Source organism: Arachis ipaensis, chromosome B02, assembly GCF_000816755.2.
Source record: "Arachis ipaensis cultivar K30076 chromosome B02, Araip1.1, whole genome shotgun sequence".
Taxonomy (NCBI): Eukaryota; Viridiplantae; Streptophyta; class Magnoliopsida; order Fabales; family Fabaceae; genus Arachis; species Arachis ipaensis.
Genome location: NC_029786.2, coordinates 74,347,196 through 74,360,617, shown reverse-complemented (window position 1 = coordinate 74,360,617; position 13,422 = coordinate 74,347,196). Strand labels below are relative to the sequence as shown.

The following is a 13,422-nucleotide window of genomic DNA, read 5'->3' as shown; positions in this document are numbered from 1 at the left end:
TACAGGAGTGATATAGTGCATGAGAAAGTGGGTCTATATTGAAGAATAGTCTTATTTACTTAAATGTGGTGGTATTTTCTATGATTCTGAATGCATGACATGAACATTGCATATTTTTTATAGTGAAGTTTATGAATGTTAAAATTGTTGGCTCTTGAAAGAATGATGAAAAAAAGAGAAATGTTATTGATAATCTGAAAAATCATAAAATTGATTCTTGAAGAAAAAGCAGTGAAAAACACAAAGCTTGCGAAAAAAATGGCAAAAATATTACAAAAAGAGAAAAAGAAAAAGCAAGCAGAAAAGGCCAAGAACCCTTTAAAGGCAAAGGGTAAAAAGGATCCAAGGCTTTGAGCATTAATGGATAGGAGGGCCCAAAGGAATAAAATACTGGCCTAAGCGGCTAAATCAAGCTGTTCCTAACCATGTGCTTGTGGCGTGAAGGTGTCAAGTGAAAAGCTTGAGACTGAGTAGTTAAAGTCGTGATCCAAAGCAAAAAGAGTGTGTTTAAGAACTCTGGGCACCTCTAACTGGGGACTCTAGCAAAGCTGAGTCACAATCTGAAAAGGTTCACCCAGTTATGTGTCTGTGGCATTTATGTATCCGGTGGTAATACTGGAAAACAAAATGCTTAGGGTCATGGCCAAGACTCATAAAGTAGCTATGTTCAAGAATCAACATACTAAACTAGGAGAATCAATAACACTATCTGAATTTTGAGTTCCTATGGATGCCAATCATTCTGAACTTCAAAGGATAAAGTGAGATGCCAAAACTATTTAGGATTGCAGTTGTAAACCCCACTATAAGAAGAGACATGGGCTTAATCGAACTCTCATTCTCATGCAAATTCACATCCTAAGCTTATATTAGTTTTGGTTGCTTGAGGACAAGCAACAGTTTAAGTTTGGTGTTGTGATGCGTGAGCATCTTTCCTATCTTTTCCTAGTGAATTTGCATGTAATTTATTGAGTTTAATAAAGAATTAATTATCTTTTAGCGAATATGGATGCTACTTTGAGTCTTTTGCAATTTTGTTTATTTTAGGTAGCATTCGGCGAAATTTGATGGAGTTTCTGCAGCACAAGAATCAAAGGAGATGGCAGCAAGGAGCGACGCGTACGCGTGAATTTAGAAGTATCCATGGCGACGCGTGTGCATGACTGACGCGTACGCGTGATTTGTAGATTTGCTCAGCGACGCGTGCGCATGACCAACGCATCTGTGTGACTCACAGAAAAGACCATCGACGCGTACGCGTGACTGACGCGTACGCGTGACATGCGCCACGTGCAGAAAAGCGCAGAAAAACACTGGGGGCGATTTTTGGGCTGTTTTGATCCAGTTTCCAGCCCAAAAAATACAGATTAGAAGTTGCAGAATTGACAAAACAAGTGGTTCCCACCCATCAATTGAAGACTTGATTATTTAATTAATTTGATTTAAATTCAAATTTAAATTCAAATCTTAAATTAGGAAAAGATATTATTATAATTTTTAGTTTTAGATATTAGATTTTAAATTATTAGGATTAGTTATAAAAGAGATTCCAACAGGGTGATTCCAACACAACATTATTCCCATTTACAATTTACAATCCTTATTTTCTACTCTGAACCATGAGCAACTAATCCTCCATTGTTAAGGTTAGAAGCTCTGTCTATTGTATGGATTGGTAATATTATTTTTCTATTTTAATTCATATTTTGATTTATATTTCAATAATTGTTTTCGTTCTTTATTTTATGAATTTGGGTGGAACGGAAGTATGACCCATGTTCTAATTGAGTTCTTGTATAACTTGGAAAAGCTCTTTACTTGAACAATAGCTTGAAAACATATTATCCTGAATTTCTAATTGTTTGTATTTAACGGGATACGTGACATATAATCCCTTTATTTTTGGATAATTAGAATTCTTGTGGCATATAAACTGGAATTTGATCATCACCATCTAATTGGAATTAATTGACCAAGGAATTGGCAGTTGATGAATTTTAGAAGGGACTAGGAAGGTCTAAGGAATTAGGGTCTAGTCACAAATAGTTTGCCATGAAATTAAATTCTACATGATTAAAATAGTTAGTAAGAAAAGTTAATTCGGAAAAATAGACAACTCTGAAGCCTTAACTGTTTCTCCATATTTTATTCCCAAATTAATCATTTCCCTGTCTTCTGTTTAATGCTCTTTGAATATTTAAACACTCTTTTCTTTTTGTCTAACTAATCCTATCAAACACTATTGTTACTTAATCCATCAATTCTCGTGGGATCGACCCTTACTCACGTAAGGTATTACTTGGTACGACCCGGTGCACTTGCTCGTTAGTTTGTGGGTTATAAATACCGCACCAGGAACCATATGCATATGATCAATGTTCATGGCAACAACCTCCACCAATACACTATGAACAAGAGTCATTTTATGATGCATATCAATCCAATGGCTATGGTGAATCTCCTTGTGACTTTCAAGAACCACCACCATATGCCTATGAGCCATATCCTCAACATGAACCTCAACCATTCTCACAAGCCTCTTTTCACCAAACACCTCTACATGACCCTAACCCATATCCACCATACCAACCACCTTTTAAACCACATGAACCATACATGGAACCACCATTCCGATATCCATACTCCCAAGAACCACCTCAATACACACCACCATACCTTTACCAAGAAGAACCACCTTCCTATTATGAATTCTTCCTCCAAGACAATGAACCCTCTTATCCACTCCAATCCTCAATGGATGAAATCCTTAGCCTCATACTTCAAGGACAAGGAGAAATGCAAAGGGAGACACTAGACTTTTTGGCTACCTTGACCAAGGTAGTAAGCACTTTAGCCTCCCAATGCTTGAGCACTCAAAGTACTCCCATAGTTGTATGTGGAGAATTAATTGAAAAGCATAGCATGAAGGAGAGATTAGAAACTCCGGTGGAAAATGAGGAATGTTATTTTGTATTAGAGCAATTGGAGGAGCCTATGATCATTGAAGAAGAGGAAGAAGTGGTTGAAGACTTAGGAGATGCGGAACCTCCTTGGGAACCTAGAGTTGAAGAGAGCCTCTCCAAGAAGGTTGAATTTGATGTTGATGAGGAGAATGCACAACCTCCAAGACAATTGTTGAATGAAGACTTGGAAGGAATGGAGCAAAAATTAAGTTCCCTTGGAGATGAAGATCATGCATCCAACCTTCTTGGTGGTGAATCCTTTGCAAGTGAAGAACCCTTTCCCAATGAGATAGAAAGCAATGTGGAGGTAGATTTCTCTCAACCTCCCATTTATGATTTAAGTGATGGAAAAGAGTTAAATGAAATTGATGAACAAAGAATTGAAAGTGAAGAAGTTTATGAAGAGGTGGAGGCAACCAAGGAAGAATATAAGGGAGTAGAGCTTGCAAGGACATTGGAGATACCTCTCCCCAAGCCATCACCATCCATCCTTTCATTCAAGTGGGTAAATTCATATTACTTAAGCTTTATTATTCTCCTTGAATATGGTTTGCTTAAGACGGATGATCAACTTAGAAACATATGTGGCTTTAAGAGCAAGAGGGAGATGGTTAGTGGTTGGCATTGTAAGGGTTGGTATAGAGCTAGATTGCTTGGGTCTAGGAGGATGTTTGGTCGCATAAATGAGAATTCTAAAGTCATGCCACCCGGATGGACTAATAATGATCAACTTCAAGATGGGTGTCAAAATAAAGTGTGGGATCCCGGATCGCACAAGGAGAATCAATTTTGGGAGCCCCAAGCTTGTGAAGAACTCCATCAACACTTGGTGCAACAAATAAGGAATCTTGGGGCACAATAGAAAACCAAGCATTGGTGGGTGTTCCAAGATAGCTTCAAGCACAAGCCACCTTGAGAGGAGCTCCCCATAAGTCCAACTTAAGGACAATAAACAAAAGTGCTAGGTGGGAGACACCCCACCATGGTAACTTCTTTTCATTTTCTCCTTTTTGTACATATTGGTAATTAGTTTAAATTCATGTTTTTGGTTGATTTGTTGAGTATAATTGATAGTTTAGTATGTTAAATAAGGTTTTATGGTGTTTTGGTAGCTGTTTGGAGGTTTGGAATGCTTGGATTGGTGCAAAAACATAGAAAAAAAATTTTTGAAAAAAAAAAACAGAGCACCATCCACGCGTACGTGCACTACGCGCGTACGCGTGCATCAAGCATTTTTGCCTATCTGCGCGCATGCGCCATGTACGCGTAAGCGTGGATTGAGAAATTCCACCCCCAAGCCAAAAACCCGAGAGTTGTGCGAACGCTGCGCTAACATTGTGCCTTTCGCACAAACCAATTCGCGCGGACGCGCACATGACGCGTACACGTCACTCTCGAAATAAGCCATCCGCGCGCACACGCCATGTACGCATACGCGTCGTGTCCATTGCACCATCATCCGCGCGCGCGTGCCATTCCTTCACTCCATTTCTTTTCTTATCATCTTTCCATTTCTTTCCTTCTCCTTTCTTCTTCCCTTCTTCTACCCCTCATCCAATACTCCCAAACACCATTGATAACCATTTATTTTAGTTAGTTAATTAGTTAGTTAGTTAGTTGATTAGTTAGTTAGTTTAATTTTCATTTCTTTTTCTCTTTTTCATTGTAAGTGTTGGATTGTTAATTTTTGTTTACCATTAATTGCTGCTGAGTATTAAAAAGGGATGTTATCTTAACATCATTATGTTTATAATTTTTGTTGGATTCTATTGTTGAGGTTATATTTTGCTACTTGATTTTGAGTTTTTCATGCTTACCTTTTAAGAATACCAAGTGATGAGAATTGCTTTCGAGCTTGTAACTCTTCTTGAATTGCATGATTTGGCCACTATGTGATTTGAACCCTATTCTTTGATTAGGCAATTGACGTTAAGATTTTTGCTAGTAAAGAATTTCATAAAAATAGTCGCGTTGTAGATATAGTCTCTAAACCAACAAAAATCCCTTCGTACAAACGTTTTGGTTGTCACAAGTAACAAACCCCTTAAAATTGATAACCGAGTATTTAAACCTCGGGTCGTCTTCTCAAGAAACTGCAGGGAAGTATGTTCTTATTATTGGTTATGAAGATTGTAAATTCGGGGTTTTAAGAATGAGGAACAAATATGACAAATGATTTAAATAGCAACTAAAATAAATAAATGCTGTAAAGCAAACTTTTGGCAAGGTATGAGAAATTGGAAGTCCAGGCTTAGTTATTCTTATCAACAACAATGAAAGTTGAATCTTAATTCCACTTAGTCAACCCTTACTAAAGTAAAGGAAAGTCAAGGGACTAATTAGTTTGATCTTCGAATCCTATTTATTTCCTAAGAAAAAGGTAGGATTATTGAAGCTCAGTTCAATTAGCAAAGATAACAGTTATCAATTATGTTGAGATAAGATAACTCCTGAGTTACTGCTTTCTTGACCAAGACCAAAAGAAGAAAAAGTAAATTTGCTGGAATAAAAATGCCTTCAGATGTAAAGCAACAATAACATAAATTAAAGAAAGCAATCGTGAATTGAAATACCTCAATTAACATTAATAAGGGAAATTATAATCTAACATGAAGAGTTCATAAACTAAATTGGAAAAATAAATAAAAATAAAGAACCTGGGATTAAGAGTCACTCCTAAAACTAAGAGAAGTCATAAATCCTAAGAGAGAGAGAGAGGAGAGAACCTCTCTCAAAACTAGATCTAAATCATGGAAAGTAACTAAATTGGTGAGCTCTCTCTGAATGGATGCATTCCCTCACTTCATAACCTCTGGTCTATGCCTTCTGGACTTGGATTTGGGCCAAAAAGGGCTTCAGAATTCGCTATGAGCATTTTCTGTAATTTCTGTTGCGTGGCCTCTGTCATGCGTCCCCGTGGGTCACGCGGTCGCGTCATTCAGAGCTTTTCTTGTCACGCGATCGCGTCAGTCATGCGACTGTGTCATATTCGTTCTGCTTAAGGCGCGCGGTCGCGTCAGTCATGCGGCCGCGTCGCTGTTGATTCGCGCTTGGCACGCGATCGCATCGTCCATGCAATCGCGTGGATGCCAGTTTCTTCAGAACTCCATTTTGCACTTTCCTTCCATTTTTATATGTTTTCTTTTCATCCTTTAAGTCATTCCTGCCTTAGAAGATCTGAAACTACTCAACACACTAATCACGGCATCGAATAGAAATAAAAGTAATTAAAATAATTAATTTTAAAGCATAAAAAACATGCTTTTCACATACATCACATAATAAGGAAGGAGAAGTAAAACCATGCAATTAATATGAATAAGTGGGTGAAGGATTGAATAAATCACTCAAACTAAGCACAAAATATATCATAAAATATGAGTTTATCAGCAATCTCTTGACATTAGATGATGTTGTGCATTTATCTTAATGCATTGTATTTCATGATCATATGCGTCCATATGTTATGGCTTGAATGCTTTCATGCCTCTTTAATGCTTGTTTTACCTTACAAGCTTACTTAAGGCATCTCAAGCACATTAGGATAAGTGAAGTGCATGCTTCTTTTGTGACATCTCTTTTTATGCTAATGTGTGTTCTAAACCGCATAATTTAGAATTCACACACTTATTTGTCATTAATGTCACACTAATTCACTCACTCAATTCTAGTGATTAGTACCTCATTCCAACAATGTATGCTTCCTTGCTTTTGTATTATCCTACCTTATGGTGTTGTATTCTTGTTTTTCATGATCGATGCACCACAAGCAAAAATGGAAGCAGAAGAAAGAACACGCAGCAACCGGTTGATCTACCAGCTGAAGGTGGCAACCCAGAGAGTCGCCGTACCCCCTTGCTCATCTTTGAGTGCACCGAGGACGGTGCAAACTTTTAAGTGTGGGGAGGTTGTCCGACCAATCAACGATTTTGGGTGGCAAATTTCTAATCCCAACACTTTTGCATTTCATACTTTTAGGTTTTTAGGATTTTTACTTGCATTTTCTTATTTCGCATATATATACACAATAAGTTTAGTCAAAATAATGAGATTTTTCAAGAATTCTATCTATAGGGCACCAATTGATTTGAGTGAAAATTTTTCATTGAACTTGCTTGAATTATATATATTGTGGAACATGTTTTGAGCTAAGAACACAAGCTTGTGAGATTTGAGCCTAATGATGTGGTTACATCTTATAACCACTTATTTTTCCTTCTTGTGTGCAATTATTCTCTTTCTATGATTGTGATCTTTGATTTGTTTGATTCTTTATTTCCATTATTTTGTGTATTCATGCATTTATATGATTGAGGCCATCATTTTATTAGCTCACTTACCCAAATAGCCTTACCTTCTATCTTCCATTGTTAGCCAACTTTGAGCCTACGATTAACCCACTTATTCTCTAATTTTAGCATATTACAAGCCTTAAAGCGAAAAACAATAAATGTCCTTAATTTGGATCTTTGATTAGCTTAGGCTAGTGAGTGAGTATCATTCAAGTGTGAGAAAACTTGGGACGTTGGTTGTGTAAAAGGTGTGTATTGTATTTCTATTGAAAATATTGGGAATTAGGTACATGCTCATATGTAATGAATGTAAGACCTTATGCATTGATGTTCTTGTATATAGTTTGAAAGAAAGAAAAAAAATGAGAAAAGAAAAAAATATGAAAAAGAAGAAAAAAAAAAGAGAAAGAAAAAAAATAAAAGAAATAAAAAGGGGACAAAATGCCCAAAAGTAAAGTTCGATAAAATCAATGCATATGTGTTGTGAAATAAAAAGAAAATGCATGAGTATGAGAAGAGAAAGTGAAAGATGGGTAGCTAGGTTAGAACTTAATTGTATAGGATGTCCTAGGTTAGGTGGGAAGTTTAAGTTGATCAAAGATTCAAATTTCAAGCTCACTTGACCAAATATGCATCCTACCTTGACCCTAGCCCCATTACAACCTAAAGAAAAGACCTCATGATATATGTATGCATGCATGAAATAAATGTTGATTGTTAGAAGAAAAACAAATCTTGGAAAGCATGATTAGGGGAGAATTGAGTGAATCAACCCTAAACACTTGAGCGAATAGAGTGCAAACACATCCGGTGAGGGTTCGATTGCTCAATTACATGTTTTCACCTATTATCATCTCTTTTCTTGCAAGTTTGTAAAAATATTTAATAACTCAATTCAATTGTGGATTAGACTTGCTAGTCCTTAGCCCTTGTGCGCATATGTTCTCTTGGGAATTGATTTATTTTGACCAAGCAATTGCATTCATGGAGGTAGTTGCATATAGCTTAGATAGTTGCATTTAGTTTAGTTCCATTGAATAAATGTCATACCTCTTACTTCATTCTTGGTTTAAGCATGAGGACATGCTTGGTTTAAGTGTGGAGAGGTTGATAAACCCCATTTGTAGGGTTTATCTTGTGCCTAATTTAGGAGATTTTATGACCTTTTACCCACATTTATTCAATGAAATAGCATGGTTTCATGGTTGTCTCCTTATTTGTGCTTAGATATGAAAACATATTTTCTAGGTCCTTAATTAGCTAAATTCAATTCACCTTTGATTCCACTAGATGCCTTGATTTATTTGTTAAGTGATTTCAGGTTAAAAAAGCTAGGAATGGATCAAAGGAGTGAAGAGAAAAGCATGCAAAATGGAGAACACATGGAAAAAGCCAAAGATTTGAGAAACATCATCCACGCGCACGCGTGGATCGTGAAATCTTCAGGGACGCGAATGCACACTGTACGCGTACGCGCTGGTGGGCGCACATGATTTTTTAATAGAAAACGTGCCCAGCGTTTTCTGAGAGCTGTGGGGCCCAATTTACAACCAACTTTGGCGCCAATATGCATTTAAAGGACCAAGGATTGAAGGGAAAGGGGAACCTAGCATCATTTACACACATTAGGCTAGTTTAGTTTAGTTTTAGAGAGAGAAGCTCTCCCTTCTCTCTAGGATTAGGATTAGGTTTAGTTCTTAGATCTAGATTTAGATTCATGCTTTCTTCTATTTCTTCTTCTCAATTCTTTGTTGTTACATCTTGTTCTTCTATTCTTTTGTTGTAATTTCTTTTATGTTGCTTTTATATTTTGTTGTAGATCTACTCTTGTTCCTTCTCTTTTCTTTCAATTCAAGTTGAGGTAATTCATAATAATTGTGTTTCTTTTAATTGTTGTTGTTAATTCTTTGTAATTGAGTAGTGTAGATTTACTTTCCTTGCAATTTTACTATGCTTTTCTTTTATGCCTTCCAAGTGTTTGATAAAATGCTTGGTTGGATCTTAGAGTAGATTTTAGTGCTCTTGGCTTGGGAAGGTAACTTAGGAACTCTTGAGTTACTAATGTCCAAGTGATTGACAATTCGGAGCCATTAACTCTAGATCTCACTAATTGAATTGGTGGAGAACTAGGACTTATGGACTTGGATTGACATAGCTCATTTGACTTTCCTTTACTAGTTAGAGGATGACTTAATGGGGTTGATCCTTGCCAATTCTCATGTTGTGGTTAGTGATTAGGATAGGGATCCTTGACCACCAAACCTTGCCAAGACCTTTTTAGCTATTAGTTTATTTTCATTGCCATTTACATTTCATACCTCTTATCTCAAAAACCCCAAAACATACCTCATAACCAATAATAAGACACTTTATTACAATTCCTAGGGAGAACGACCCAAGGTTTTTGATGAGCGGATAATTTATACGCTTTTTGGCATTGTTTTTAGTATGTTTTCAGTAGAATCTAGTTACTTTTAGGGATATTTTCATTAGTTTTTATGTTAAATTCACATTTCTGGACTTTACTATGAGTTTGTGTGTTTTTCTGTGATTTCAGGTACTTTCTGGCTGAAATTGAGGGACTTGAGCAAAAATCAGATTCAGAGGTTGAAGAAGGACTGCTGATGCTGTTGGATTCTGACCTCCCTGCACTCAAAGTGGATTTTCTGGAGCTACAGAACTCAAAATGGCGCGCTTCCAATTGCGTTGGAAAGTAGACATCCAGGGCTTTCCAGCACTATATAATATTCCATACTTTGGCCGAGTTTAAATGACGTAAAAGGGCATTGAACGCCAGTTCTACGCTTCTGTCTGGAGTTAAACGCCAGAAACACGTCACAAACCAGAGTTGAACGCCAGAAATACGTTACAACCTGGCGTTCAACTCCAGAAAGAGCCTCTGCACGTGTAACATTCAAGCTCAGCCCAAGCACACACCAAGTGGGCCCCGGAAGTGGATTTATGCATCAATTACTTACTTCTGTAAACCTTAGTAGCTAGTTTATTATAAATAGGACTTTTTACTATTGTATTAGACATCTTGGGACGTCTGGTTCTTAGATCATGGGGGCTGGCCATTCGGCCATGCCTGAACCTTTTACTTATGTATTTTTAACGGTAGAGTTTCTACACTCCATAGATTAAGGTGTGGAGCTCTGCTGTTCCTCATGAATTAATGCAAACTACTACTGTTTTCTATTCAATTCAACTTATTCCACTTCTAAGATCTTCATTCGCACTTCAACATGAATGTGATGAACGTGACAATCATCATCATTCCCTATGAACGCGTGCTTGACAACCACTTCCGTTCTACCTTAGATTGAATGAGTATCTCTTGGATCTCTTAATCAGAATCTTCGTGGTATAAGCTAGATTGATGGCAGCATTCATGAGAGTCCGGAAAGTCTAAACCTTGTCTGTGGTATTTCGAGTAGGACTCTGGGATTGAATGACTGTGACGAACTTCAAACTCGCGAGTGCTGGGCGTAGTGACAGACGCAAAAGGAGGGTGAATCCTATTCTAGTATGATCGAGAACCTCAGATGATTAGCCGTGCTGTGACAGAGCATTTGGACCATTTTCACAAGAGGATGGGATGCAGCCATTGACAAGGGTGATGCCTCCAGACGATTAGCCATGCAGAGAGGATAAAAAGTAGCCATGGAAAGGAGTAGGATTGATTGGATGAAGATAGCAGGAAAGCAGAGGTTCAGAGGAACGAATGCATCTCTATACGCTTATCTGAAATTCTAACCAATGAATTACATAGGACAACTGACGGTTCATCTTGTTGCTCAGATTAGGTAATTTTCTTTTTGTTTTAATTTAAAAAAAAATAAATCTTTTCAAAAATATATTTTTCTTCAGAATTTTTAAAAATGAATTCTAGTGTTTCATGATGATTTGTTGAATCCTGGCTGGCTGTGAAGCCATGTCCAAATTCCTTTGGACTGAGGATTCAACTAATCACTTCAATGCATGTAATAGTATACTAAAGCTTGGCTGGCTATTAAGCCATGCCTAACCCTCAGATTGGAGCTTTAGACTAAAGAGCACAAGATTCCTGGAATTCATATTAAAAATTTTGAAATCCTTATTTTTCTCTTTCACATTAATTTTCGAAAAATCCAAAAAAAAAATCATAAAAATAAAAAATATTTCATGTTTCTTGTTTGAGTCTTTGAGTCAAGTTGAAAGTTTGGTGTCAATTGCATATTCATCTTGCATTTTTCGAAAAATTCATGCATTCATAGTGTTCTTCATGATCTTCAAGTTGTTCTTGGTAAGTCTTCTTGTTTGATCTTGATGTTTTCATGTTTTGTGTCTTTTCTTGTTTTTCATATACATTCTTGCATTCATAGTGTCTATACATGAAAAATTTCTAAGTTTGGTGTCGTGCATGTTTTCTTTGCATATAAAAATTTTCAAAAATGTGTTCTTGATGTTCATCATGATCTTCATAGTGTTCTTGGTGTTCATCTTGACATTCATAGCATTCTTGCATGCATTCATTGTTTTGATCCAAAATTTTCATGCATTGCATCATTTTCATGTTTTTCTCTCTTATCATTAAAAATTCAAAAATCAAAAAAAGTATCTTCCCCTTTTTCTCTCTTAAAATTTCGAAAATTAGATTTGACTTTTTCAAAAAATTTTAAAATCTAGTTGTTTTTATGAGTCAAATCAAATTTTCAATTTAAAAATCTTATCTTTTTCAAAATCTTTTTCAAAAATCAAATCTTTTTCATTTTTCTTAGTTATTTTCGAAAATTTTAAAAATATTTTTCAAAAATCTTTTTCTTATCTTCATCTCATAATTTTCGAAAATATCATCATCAATTAATGTTTTGATTCAAAAATTTCAAGTTTGCTACTTGCTTGCTAAGAAAGATTCAAACTTTAAGCTCTAGAATCATATTTTGTGATTTCTTGTGAATCAAGTCATTAATTGTGATTTTAAAAATCAAATCTTTTTCAAAACTAATTTCAATCATATCTTTTCAAAAATATCTTTTTATCTTATCTTTTTCAAAATCATATCTTTTTCAAAAATTTGATTTTAAAATATCTTTTCTAACTTCTTATCTTCTTATCTTTTCAAAATTGATTTTCAAAATTTGTTTCAACTAACTAACTAACTTTTTGTTTGTTTCTTATCTTTTTCAAAACTACCTAACTAACTCTCTCTCTCTCTAATTTTCGAAAATATCTTCCCTCTTTTTCAAAATTTCTTTTTTAATTGACTAATTATTTTCATTTTTTATTTTAATTTTCGAAAAATTACTAACCTTTTTCAAAAACTATTTTCGAAAATCACTAACTCTTTTTCAAAAATAATTTTCGAAAATTCTCCTTCTCTCTCTTCAAAAATAACTCTTTTCTTCTTCTACTCACACAGGGGAACCTCTATACCTGTGGTAAAAAGGATCCCTATTATTATTTTTCTGTCCCTCTTTTTCATATGAGCAGGAGCAAGGGCAAGAACATTCTTGTTGAAGCAGATCCAGAACCTGAAAGGACTCTGAAGAGGAAACTAAGAGAAGCTAAATTACAACAATCCAGCAAGCACCTTTCAGAAATTTTCGAACAAGAAGAGGAGATGGCAGCCGAAAATAATAATAATGCAAGGAGGATGCTTGGTGACTTTACTGCACCTAATTCCAATTTACATGGAAGAAGCATCTCCATTCCTGCCATTGGAGCAAACAATTTTGAGCTTAAACCTCAATTAGTTTCTCTGATACAGCAGAATTGCAAGTTTCATGGACTTCCATCTGAAGATCCTTTTCAGTTCTTAACTGAATTCTTGCAGATATGTGATACTGTTAAGACTAATGGAGTAGATCCCAAAGTCTACAGGCTCATGCTTTTCCCTTTTGCTGTGAGAGATAGAGCTAGAATATGGTTAGATTCTCAACCTAAAGATAGCCTGAACTCTTGGGATAAGCTGGTCAAGGCTTTCTTAGCTAAGTTCTTTCCTCTTCAAAAGCTGAGTAAGCTTAGAGTGGATGTTCAGACCTTTAGACAGAAAGAAGGTGAATCCCTCTATGAAGCTTGGGAGAGATACAAAGAACTGACCAAATAGTGTCCTTCTGACATGCTTTCAGAATGGACCATCCTGGACATATTCTATGATGGTCTGTCTGAATTAGCTAAAATGTCAT

The 13,422-nt window shown here is 36.0% G+C and overlaps 1 long non-coding RNA gene across 1 annotated transcript in view; it reads right to left on the bottom strand.

Moving 5' to 3' along the window:
- LOC110267820 overlaps positions 6,757 to 13,422 on the bottom strand; it is a 14,131-nt gene continuing 7,465 nt past the window's right edge. The window contains exons 2-3 of the long non-coding RNA XR_002355755.1: positions 9,296 to 9,302; positions 6,757 to 6,934 (exon numbers count right to left, since the gene is read on the bottom strand). This is a non-coding gene — a long non-coding RNA (uncharacterized LOC110267820). The remainder of the gene's footprint in view (positions 6,935 to 9,295; positions 9,303 to 13,422) is intronic.